Source organism: Cervus elaphus, chromosome 9 (assembly GCF_910594005.1).
Source record: "Cervus elaphus chromosome 9, mCerEla1.1, whole genome shotgun sequence".
Lineage (NCBI taxonomy): Eukaryota > Metazoa > Chordata > Mammalia > Artiodactyla > Cervidae > Cervus > Cervus elaphus.
Window position 1 is genome coordinate 15,553,263 of NC_057823.1, and position 11,689 is coordinate 15,564,951.

Genomic DNA, 11,689 nt, shown 5'->3' on the forward strand with positions numbered 1-11,689 from the left:
ACAAATTATACTAACTGCACCTCCACTGTGGATGCAAAACTCAAACACCATGTCTAAAAATGTCTAGGCCAGGGACTTTCCTGGTGGTTCAGTGGCTAAGACTCCACACTCACACTGCAGGGGGCCTGGGTTCAATCCCTGGTCAGCGAACTAGATCCCACATGCTACAACTAAAGATCCCGCAGGCTGGAACGGAGATCAAAGACCTGCCTACAGCAACTAAGACCCGGAGCAGCCAAATAAATAAGTTAAAAAAAAAAAAAAGTCTAGGCCTACGGAACCAAAACAACAACCCCAAAAAAGGCATCATCCCCACTCTTACGTAAAGGTGAACCCTCAGCTTTCCAAAGTTCTACATCTCTCACTATAAAGGCTCCTTCTGTGATGGGTGTGTTTGTAGGACACCTGTAAGAGGAGGCTTCCCAGGAAAAAGCAACTGGGTCTTGGAGTACTTTCCCTTGCAGACTCATGGGGGCCTTACTGAGGCTCACCGACTGCAGACCTCTACTCTCCCTAGACTTCCTTTGGATCACTGAGATTGTAAATGACATGAAGCTAGTTTTAGAGCAAAATTACTTAAACCCAGTGTTTATGTGGGAAGGAGGAAGGAAAATAGTAAGGCGCACAAGTAGTTCAAGCAGAAACCCCCAAATATCTATTTCATCCAGAATAAAACATGTCAGTTAATTATTATTTCTGTGGCAAGAAATTCATCTGTAAATAATTACATCTGTAAATAATTATACTTGAACACTTCTGGTCTAAGCCCTGCAGTTCCATTTGAAAACATCCAAAAGTAAGCACAGGCCTCAGAAACTTACTATACACGTTCAGGGAAAGAAAGAGTGAAAGCAAAATTCTTAACAAATGAAATTAATACAAAAATAATCTATTTTGTCTCAAAGTCACCTCTTTCTTGCCTGTTTGAACTATTTTATACTGTCCTTACGGCTGTATTGATTAAATATGTTTTTCCTTTCTTGGAAAACGGAGACTTAAGTCAATAAATTTGTTCAAGGTGACAAACCCAGGGAGAGACAGTGCTGACAGATGAGAGAGAACGTTGTGAAAGTTTGCAAAGAATACGCTCCATCCTAAAGACTTCCCACAGGATGCATGTGTCCTTTCGCGGGGAGACGCAAAGGTTTTCATACAATATATATGATTCCATGTGGTTCCTCAGCTTTCTACTCATATAAAATATCCACAGATCAAAAAAACAAACAAACAAAAAACAAGTCTTTAAGAGCCATCCATGGCTCTGTGGGAAAAGGATAAACTATTAAAATATTGGGTCCCTTTGAAATGCACCGCAGAGTTATAACGATGCTGTGAATCTGAAAGGTGAAGCTGGCTCTGGGAATGAAAGGAAGGACCTGGAAATTCAGGGTTTATTGCCAGAGCCAGGCTGGGGACGGAGGTTGGGGGTGGTGCAGAGCTGTGGATTTGAGACCCCGCTCTAAAAACAAAACCACTTGTAAAACTCTTAAGAAAACGAGTTCCTCGCCCTTGGAGGGGAAGCGAGAGACGATGAACTCCACAGAGCACTGTTCCTCTCGCGTACAATCCCAGCAGAGGCAGTCACGACTGTTCCCTGACGACCCTTCCTTGTGGTAACCTCACAATCCGAGGAAGACGCGGGGCTGCGGCGCTGAGCTGCTCAGAGGGACTCCGGGCTCAAGGGCCAAGTCCCCGTGCACTCTGAGAGAGGACTCGACGCCCGGGGGCCCAGTTGCCGGCCCCGCCCCACGCTGATTGATGTAGGGGACAGAAGTCCGAGCGGCGACATCCACGCATGATGTCCGCAGACCCGAGTCCCGCCACGACCGGTTGCGACCAGACCCTCCACTCCGACTCCACATCTCGGGGCAGCCCACTCACCATTGTTAGGTTTCCTCGAGTCCCTCCTATGACGCCCACGACCACTGCGAGCACAGCGCGAGAGACACTGCGACAAAGCAGATTTCGTCAGCGACTCTAGATCCGGGGTGAGGTGGGTCTTCTGCGCCGGTGCGGCACGTCTCCCCACCCACCTTACCCGGCGGGGTTCTTGATTGGACTGTTTGAGAGGCAACGCCCCACGCTTGAGTGACAGCAGGGCAGGAGGTTGCGTGTCTGCGGAACCAGCCTCCGTTGGCGGGCGGCGTCCTGACCCGGCAACGGATATTTGCATTAGAGCGGAACTTCTTCCTGGCTGGGCGCTGCCTGACTACACGTTTTCGTCTAGTTCTTTGTGAACTCCGAGGCACAGGGAAACACTGATTGAATTCCCAAATGAATCAAGTACAGCACACTAGGATGGCCTATATCGGGCGACCCTGAAATAGTAGAGTCTCATGTCCTTATAGGGGTCAGGGTCTTAGCTTAAATCTGTCAGATCAGTCCAAATTGTGACCCTTGGTTAGAAACACAGACACTAAAGGTGACTCCACCACCTGTAACAGTCTGGCTCCATTTTAATAGTTGGCATTTGCTAGCTTTGAGCCTTTAATTCCCCAGTGGCATTTCCCCACTCATATAAAACTATGAATCAGCTTGCCATCTACCAATTTCTTACAAAGATGTTAGCTGGCATTATGATAGGTATTACATTGAAACTTCATATCCTTTTGTGGAATAGTGCCAGTGCAACTATATTAACTTCCCTGAACCATGAATTGGGATGTTTTCCCGTTTATTTACACTTGTCTTAATTTCTTTTCACCATGCTTTGTAATTTTAAGGATACTCTCATTTTATACTTGTTCTTCTTCTAGTTCTTTGAGGTGTAAATTTAGGCTGTTAATTTGCTCTCTTTCCTAATATAGGTGTTTATAAGTTTCCGTTTTACTAGTCCTTATGTTGTCTACTTGTGTCCTTGTGTATCTCTGCCCTGCTGTGTTTGGGTATACCTAGAAACTCAATCTTAATAGTCTGTGTCTTAAAACTCTGTTTTAATCAACTTTTTAAATACTGAGCTCTGTTTATACGATAGGACGGTACTGGTGTAGAAAAATGTTCTCTTATGATTATACCTATAATATTTTGGCAGGACAGAATCCCTGGACCATGAGCCAGGGATTGTATTCATTCCTTCCCGTCTGTCACAGAGGACACCTGAAGGGTCAGGGAATTGTTTGACTGCTCTGTCCCATTTCAGATAAAGTTTTGGCAAATTAGTTTCAAGAGAGAGCCTGAATTAAAGGGAACAGAACGGACTTCCCTGATGGTCCAGTGGTTAAGACTTTGACTTCCAGTTCTGAGGTGCAGGTTCTATTCCAGGTTGGGGAACCAAGATCCCATATCTCTCACAGCCAAAAACAAGAACATAAAAAAAATAACAGAAGCAATATTGTAACACATCTAATAAAGACTTTAAAAAATGGTTCACGTAAAAAACAAAAACCAGGAAATAGAATGCTATTAGTGCATATCAAAATGGTTCCCCTGATTCCTGCATGAAGAAAGAGGCATGTTTTTCCATCATTTAGCCCTGGTTGGGCTCCTGAATGAAAAATTCGTAAATTTGAGGGGTTCCCTGAGACTAAATTCTCAAAAGGCTTTAAATCTCAAGCTGGTCCAATTTGTATCTCCAACAAGTTCAAGTTACCAATTTAAATGTTCCCTGAGGTTTACTGGCCCTAGCTGTTTCACCTCCAGGTAACTGTCTCTGATTCTATGTCTGTCTCTGATTTAGGAAGCATTGTCGGCCATGTACTCAAATCTCTCATGAATCTAAGAACAGGTTTTGCTTTTCAGGTTTTTCAACTTTTTTTTATTGTTGTGAAGATAACAATGATCACTCAGAGCTCTTTACATATTGGAGCAGAAACCATCCACTCAGTTTGTTTGTTTTTTTTTTCCTTTTAAGACTGTTTATCATTTTCACTATTCATTCCTCTACTTGTGATCATGTTGGTGGTTTCTGAGTTTTTCTTCTCTGATCATACTTGGATGTCTTTCCTCATGTTCTAAAATATCCTACCCTGAATACAGGTTTGTCACAGAAGATAATGTCACATTATCTGTGCATTATCTTCTGTTTTATCATTATCTTCTGTTTTATCATTACCCAGTGGGATCAGATGTCAACACTGATGTCAACTGCATCAATAGATGTTTATTACTCAAAGGTACTTTCTAAGGAGAATATGGCAAGCTAGTTCAGGTGCCTTGGTTTGGCTCTTTAATGTCTGTAGAAGTAAACCAAACATGGGCATTCAGGAGGCCTGTAGAAATCAAATTTTTACCAAAGTCCACCTGGCCACACAGTCCCAAAGTCCTCTAGGCCTTCGGAAGTAATCTAATGTTCCTGACTAAATGTAAATCTTGTGGGGAAGCCCTGCTTTTAAGTTGTCTAATAAAGATCACAGACTGTGTTCTTCCCTTTCCCCTCTCTCTATAATTTCATGCAGCTGGGAAGTTATTCTAAACTTAGAGCTCAGACCTGAGGAAAAAGGAGTAACAACTGAGACCACAAAAGCCATCTACTCGTGTGCCTCAGAGCTTCTTCCAGCCAAACTATAGAGCCCACACTGAGATAATAGCCAGAATAGCTCTTTCTGGTCAAACCCTGTCCCGTTGAGGAAAGGATAATAAGAGCTACAGAGAGCAAGCGTGTTCACTAAAGTCCATATGTACTGATGGTGAATTTGTCCATCTAAATATTTCATCAGTGGATTCCTCCAAAACAACATAAAGTCTCCATTCTGCAATTGCAGGACCTAGTGTTTCCTGAGTAGACACCCTAGCTGCTGCCTGGCCAACTTCCAGTCTGGAGTTTATGGCATTAGAAGCTGTGATTCCCAATCTCCTGAGAAGAGAATGAAAAAATTTGAAGTAAAGTCTTCCTAGAACCATGAGACCAGTGACTTCAAAGGATAAACTAGTATCTCCAAAACTGGGAAAGAGAAAATAAAGAGGGTTCTCAAATATGCCACAAATATTCTGTTAAGGCCTGTGCTGGGGGGAAAAAAAAAAGTTACACCAGCGTGTAATGCAAAAACAAAAGAAGACCCAGAAACCTTAGCATATCCTTCTTTAACACAAGATTTAAAATACATATAATGAAAGTAACTGAAGCAAAAGAAAGAAACAGAGGTATAACTAACAATCACTGAGATTTTCCTAAAATTAACCAGAGACAACAATGGTAGACCCATGAAGCTCAGTGAATTCTAAACATGAATACACCTGACATGGAGACTAAAGTATATCATATACAAACTAGTGAAAAATCAAAGGCAAAAGAATATATTTCAGGACTCTAAAGGGGAGGGGACGTCCCTGGTGGTCCAATGGTTAAGAATCTGCCTGCCAATGCAGGGGACACTGTTTGATCCTTGGTCCAGAAGATCCTACATGCCTCAGGGCCACTAAGCCCTTGTGCCCTAGAGCCTGTGCTTTGCAAAAAAGAAGCCACCTCAATGAGAAGCCTGAGCACTGCAACTAGGGAGTAGTCCCTGCTTGACTCAACTAGAAAAAGCCAGCACACAGCAACAAAGACCCAGGGCGGCCAGAAATAAGCAAATAAGTTTTTAAAAAATTGTATAGGATTCTATATCAAGCACTATTATTTTTAAAAAATAAAGAAGTAAAGACTTTCTGAGACAAAAATTCAGGATATTTGTCATTAGTCAATCTGCTTTGTAAGAAATGTTCAAAATTCATAAGAAAGGATACAAATGATGAAAGTGGATTAGAAAAGGAAGAGACAATTTTTATTATCATATATAATAGATGACAATATGTAAAACAGTATTAGCAACAATGACATTGTTAATGAAAACCTTGTGGATGTGAAATATGATGGGGGAGCTGAGAATAGTTTGGTATGAGGTAACTGTACAACCACTGAAGAAGTCAAGTGTTACTTGACGGAGGATGTGGGTTAGTTCTAAATGGAAAGCCCAAGGGCAACCACTAAAAATGTTTTTTAAAAAATGTAATTAAAAAAATAAAAATATGTAATCGATAGCCTAAAAGAGGATAAAATGAAGAACCAGGTAAAATGGTCAATAAAGCCAGAGAAGGTAGAAAAAGGTGGGGGGGATGGTGGGCAGGGGGCGTGAGGCAAGTGAAAGAAAGAGCCAGGGCAAAAAACAGAAACATTAGGAGGTGTGGTAGATGTTAACCCAACTGTATTAATCACACTTCAATCATCAATTGTCTCAAAACAAATGAAAGACAAACACAGTAATATCAGATGTTAAAAATTGTAACTGTACGTTGTATAAAAAAGAAAAGTTTAAATATGAACACACAGGTAGATGAAAGCTAAAGGGATAGAGAAAAATGCACCATGCCAAAACTAATCAAAAGAAAGGCGGCACTAGTTAAGAATTTCAGACAATGCAGATTTCAGACCAAGGAAACCTGAGATAAAAAGCAGCTTTACAAAATGACAATAAGTTCCATTCTCCAAGAAGGCAAATGAATCCTTCATGTGTACACTCAGAACAACAAAGGGGCAAAGTAAATAAAGCAAGGTCTGAAAAAATGCAAGGAGAAGTACATGAATCCATTATCACAGTCATACATCACCACCCTTTTATCAAAAGCTATAAATTTCATCAGGCAGAAAATCAGGAAGGGCAGAGCTGAACTGAAGAAGCACTATAAAACAATTTGATTTAATTGTAATCTATGGAACGCTTTATGCAACAAGGGCAGAATACACATTTTTAAGTTTACATGGAACATTCACCAGGACAGAATACATTCTGGGATATAAAACATACCTTAACAAATCTGAAAAAACAAAAATCATACAAGCTATGCTCTTAAGACCTCAAAGACATTTATCTAGATATAAACGACATAACAATAAAAAAGAAACAGATATCAATAGCAGCAACAGAATTGGTAAACCCTTCAACACGTGGAGATTCAACAACATACTTTGAAATAATACATAAGATCAAAGAACAACATACTTTGAAATAATACGTAAGATCAAAGAAGTCTCAAGAAAAATTAAATTTATTTTGAAATAAATGAGACCAAAATGTTTCAAAGAATGTGGGATGCAGCAAAAACAGTGCCTAGAGGGAAATTTATGCCATGAAACAACTATACTGTGAAAACGCCAAGATGTATAAACAATAATATAAAGGCATGTACCTTAAGAAATAATAAAAAAAAGAGCATATAAAATGAGAAGTAAGCAGACTAAAAAACAATAAAAATTAGGAAAAAAAATTTAACTTGGGCTCTTTGACAAGATTAATAATATTGATAAAGACCTAATCAAGATAACTAAGGAAAGAAGGAAGACAAAAAGTACAAATATCAGAAAGGAACAGAGGGGAAAATGAAAAGGATTTGATAAAATCCAACATCCATTTATGAATACAAACTACTAACAGAGGGAACTTTCATTTCTTGAGAATGAACATCTTAATGAATCCTATAGCCAAATCTGTAACATCTGTTTGTATAACATGATTGATTATCCTTGTGAAACATCTGAAAAAAATCACAGCGACAGAGATAGCTACTGGAATTAATAAGAGACTGAGACTGAGGGTTCATCAACTGCATTCCAGTGGTTAGGACTCAGTGCTTTCACTGCCATAGCCCCAGGTTCAATCCCTAGTTAGGGAATTAAGATCCTGTAAGCTGTGTGGTGCAACTGCAAAAAAAAAAAAAGAAGATGAAGACAGATCTGTACAACTCATCCTGATGATGCGTGATGTTTAGTTAGATGTGGTGACCCCTTGGGTTTGGTTCTCCATGAAGGCTGTTCCCATTAAAGGAAGAAGGCCAGCAAGTTTCCACTGAGCTCCATCAGGCACCAGGGTGCACTGTCATCCTTAGTCTAGGCACTTCCCTGAGCTGTGCAATCAGTTCATCCCAAGCAACTACCCAGGGAACCAAGGTGTTGGAGAAGGGTGACTCCTCTAGCACCACAGCATTCTTCAAAGGATCAAAGAAAGAAACGTCTTCTCTCCAAGGGAGGTATAAGCCAGAGGGCCAAGGTTTGGGTCCATCATACCACAAATAAGTGTGAGTAGGGGAGCTGAGTTGCTTGGGTGCTATTTCCAGGACCAGGGCTATAATAGGCACCTCAGTGGAAGGCCATATGATCAGTGCTTATGGGAGGCCTCTATGTTTTAGAGAACCCAGAATATGAGTAACCAAGCAAGACCCTATTGGGCCTTCTGGGAACAGACACCCACCTCTACCTGCTCTTGTCTATAGAAAAACTTTAGCCTCCTGGTCTTTTTGTGACTTGGAGTAAATTTAATCAGAGATGTGAGCAAATGCAGAAAGAAAGGAAAACAGTTAAGTAAGACAAAGTAATATGGAATAATAGTAATGGAAGAAGTTAACTCTAGGGGCTTTCCTGGCGGCTCCGTGGTAAAGAATTCGCCTGCCAATGCAGAAGACTCAGGTTCAGTCCCTGATCCTGGAATATCCTACATGCCTTAGAGCAACTAAGCCCGTGGGCCACAACTACTGAGCCTATGCTCTAGAGCTCAGGAATTGCAACTACTGAGCCCATGTGCTACAACTTCCGACTCCTTTGCAACCTAGAGCCCCTCTTCCAGAACAAGAGAAGCCACTGCAATGAAAAACCCGCACACCACAACTAGAGAGCAGCCCCGGCTTGCCACAAGTAGAGAAAAGTCTATGCGGGAATGAAGAGCCAAAAAAAAAAAAAAGTTAACTCTATACTGGCCACACACAGGTAGACCCCAGACTGGTTGGAAACAGAAGTTTGATGATGTTAATTCAAGATTACCTCACCACCAACCAATCAGAAGAATGTTTACAAACATATCCCACAACCCCCTCCCTCACCCTGTCTTTAAAAAACCTTTCTCGAAACCTTTCAGAGTGTCAGGGCCCATTAAGCACTAGCTACCTTGTGGATGCCTTAATGGATGCCTGCCTTGGTGCCCTGCAATACACCCTGCACTTCCCTTCACCACATCACAGTGTCAATAGACTGGCTTTACTGCCCACAGGGCAAGTGGACCCAAGTTTGGTTGCATTAACATGTAGAGATAATTAGTTTTGTTGTTTAATCGCTAAGTTGTGTCCAACTCTGCAACCCCATGGACTGCAGCATGCCAGGCTTCTTTGTTCTTCTCTATCTCCCAGAGATAGTGCTCAAACTCATCCATTGAGTTGATGATGCCATCCAACCAACTCATCCTATGCCACCCCCTTCTCTTTTAGCCTTCAATCTTTCCAAGCATCAGGGTCTTTTCCAGTGGGTCAGCTCTTCATATCTGGCCAAAGTATTGAAGCTGCAGCTTCAGAATCAGTCCTTCCAATGAATATGCAGGGTTGATTTCCTTTAGGATTGACTAGTTTGATCTCCTTGCAATCCAAGGGACTCTCAAGAGTCTTCTACAGCACCACAATTTAAAAGCATCACTTCTTTGGCACTCAGCCTTCTTTATGGTCCAACTCTCATGTCTGTACCTAACTACTGGAAAAACCATAGCTTTGACTATACAGAGTTTTGTAGGCAAAGTGATGTCTCTGCTGTGGCTGTTGGTCCACAATTACCCAGAGGGCAAGGATCTTTGTTGCAATAGATGCAGGGCCAACAGCCCCAGAATTACTTAGAACTTTTGGTGAGTCTTCTGGAATCTCACCACCTACTGGCTACATTTTCCTGTCTCTTCTCTTTTCCTTTCTATCGGAAATAACTGCCCTATATGCAGTATTCTTACCTGGGAAATCCCGTGGACAAAGCAGCCTGGCAGGCCACAGTCCACTGGGTCGCAAAAGAGTCCGACACAACTTAGCTTCTAACCAAAAACAAGGTGTGTGCGTGCTTGCTTGTTCAGTCGCCTCAGTCATGTCTGACTCTTTGAGACCTCATGGACTGCAGCCCACCAGGCTTCTCAGTCCATGGGATTCTCCAGGCAAGATTAATAGAGTGGGTTGCCATGCCCTTCCCCAGGGGATCGTCCTGACTCAGGGATTGAACCCGCTGCTCCTGTGTCTGCTGCATTGCAGGCAGATTCTTTACTCCCCGAGCCACCGTTGAGGGCTCCAAGGTAATAACTACCTTTTGGGTTCACCTCATTCACAGGGTATACTCATCCTCCTAGCCCCCGGTCCTCCATCCAGCTCTAATGTCTGGGTAAAACCAACCTCAGTCACACCTTCACCCTAAACACAGATAGGTTCCAGCTCAGACATTAACCCAGGACCACTGGAAGGAGCGCTCCGTTCTCATACTCCAGCTCCCAACTCAGAAACAGCCAACTCGGAGTCCTCCGAACAGAGAACGGACGCTTGACGGGGTCAACACCACCACACAGGGCACAGGAAAATCTCCCCAGCGAACAGCAGCTCAAAAAGCTGGAAGCTCCAGGCTTTCTTATTAGAGTCAACTCCGCAGATTTCCGAGTTGACCTCAAGGAGGCCGGTCCCGCCGATCCGGGCCGAACAGAGCCTTCGGCGAGTCTCCGCAGTCCCGGGGAGCTCACTCACCATTGTGACGTGTTCTGGGCCTTTCTGCGTCCTTCCTTCGTCTCCAACGACCAGTGCTGGTCAGTGCAACGGACACCGAAGGGCTACCGTGAACACAGAAGGGTAGGGAACACACCACCGGGGAGCCCAGGTAAGGATAGAGGAAGTCTTGGCGCTTCAGGCGCGTCGCCCCGCCCACCTGCCTCAGAGGCCTCCTGGTTGGACAGATCCCAATACGCCTAAGTGATGAGCTACGGAAGGTGGGATGGGACCTGCAACCTTCTGGCACCTTGGGTTTGTGACCGAACTATTTCCTGGCCTGGGATCGCCTCTGCTGTCTTCTGGGGTCCCTCCTGCAATGGGATTCTTGATTCTGTTTCAAGGTGGAGCAAGTACAGATGAGACAATGGCCCACACCAGAGCTGACTGGAGCAAGAAAGCCTTATGTCCTCCAGGGGTCAAGGCTTGATGTAAGCCTGTGTGGTAACTCACGGAACTGTGCTGCTTCTTAAGAAAGGCAGAGGACGTCCCTGGTGGTCCAGTGGTTAAGAGTCGTCCTGCCAGTGCAGGTAACACAAGTTTGATCCCTAGATGGGGAAGATCCCACAGGCCTCTGGGCCACTGAGCCAGAGGGTCACAGCTACTGAGCCCCTTGAACAACAAAAGAAGCTACTGCAGTGAGGAGCCCAGACACCACAACTAGAGAAAGCCCGCATGCAGCAATGAAGACCAAGCAGGGTAAGAAAGAAAGAAGAGAAAAGCAGACCCTTAAATATGAACTCATCAGGTAAAATAATACATACCTACTGTATACAACTTGGAAAGAAAGTTATGACCAATCTAGACAGCATATTAAAAAGCAGAGACATTACTTTGCCAACAAAGGTCCATCTAGTCAAGGCTATGGTTTTTCCAGTGGTCATGTATGGATGTGAGAGTTGGACTGTAAAGAAAGCTGAGCACTGAAGAATTGATGCTTTTGAACTGTGGTGTTGGAGAAAACTCTTGAGAGTCCCTTGGACTGCAAGGAGGTCCAACCAGTCCATCCCAAAGGAGATCAGTTCTGGGTGTTCATTGAAAGGACCGATGTTGAAGCTGAAACTGCAAGACTTTGGACACCTGATGTGAAGAGCTGACTCATTTTAAAAGACCCTGATGCTGGGAAAGATTGAGGGCAGGAGGAGAAGGGGACAACAGAGGATGAGATGGTTGGATGGCATCACCGACTCAATGGACGTGAGTTTGGGTAAACTCTGGGAGTAGGTGATGGACA

The 11,689-nt window shown here is 43.3% G+C and overlaps 1 pseudogene; it reads right to left on the bottom strand.

Moving 5' to 3' along the window:
• LOC122699439 overlaps positions 1–2,011 on the bottom strand; it is a 34,539-nt pseudogene extending 32,528 nt beyond the window's left edge.
• Between the last annotated feature and the right edge of the window lie 9,678 nt (positions 2,012–11,689).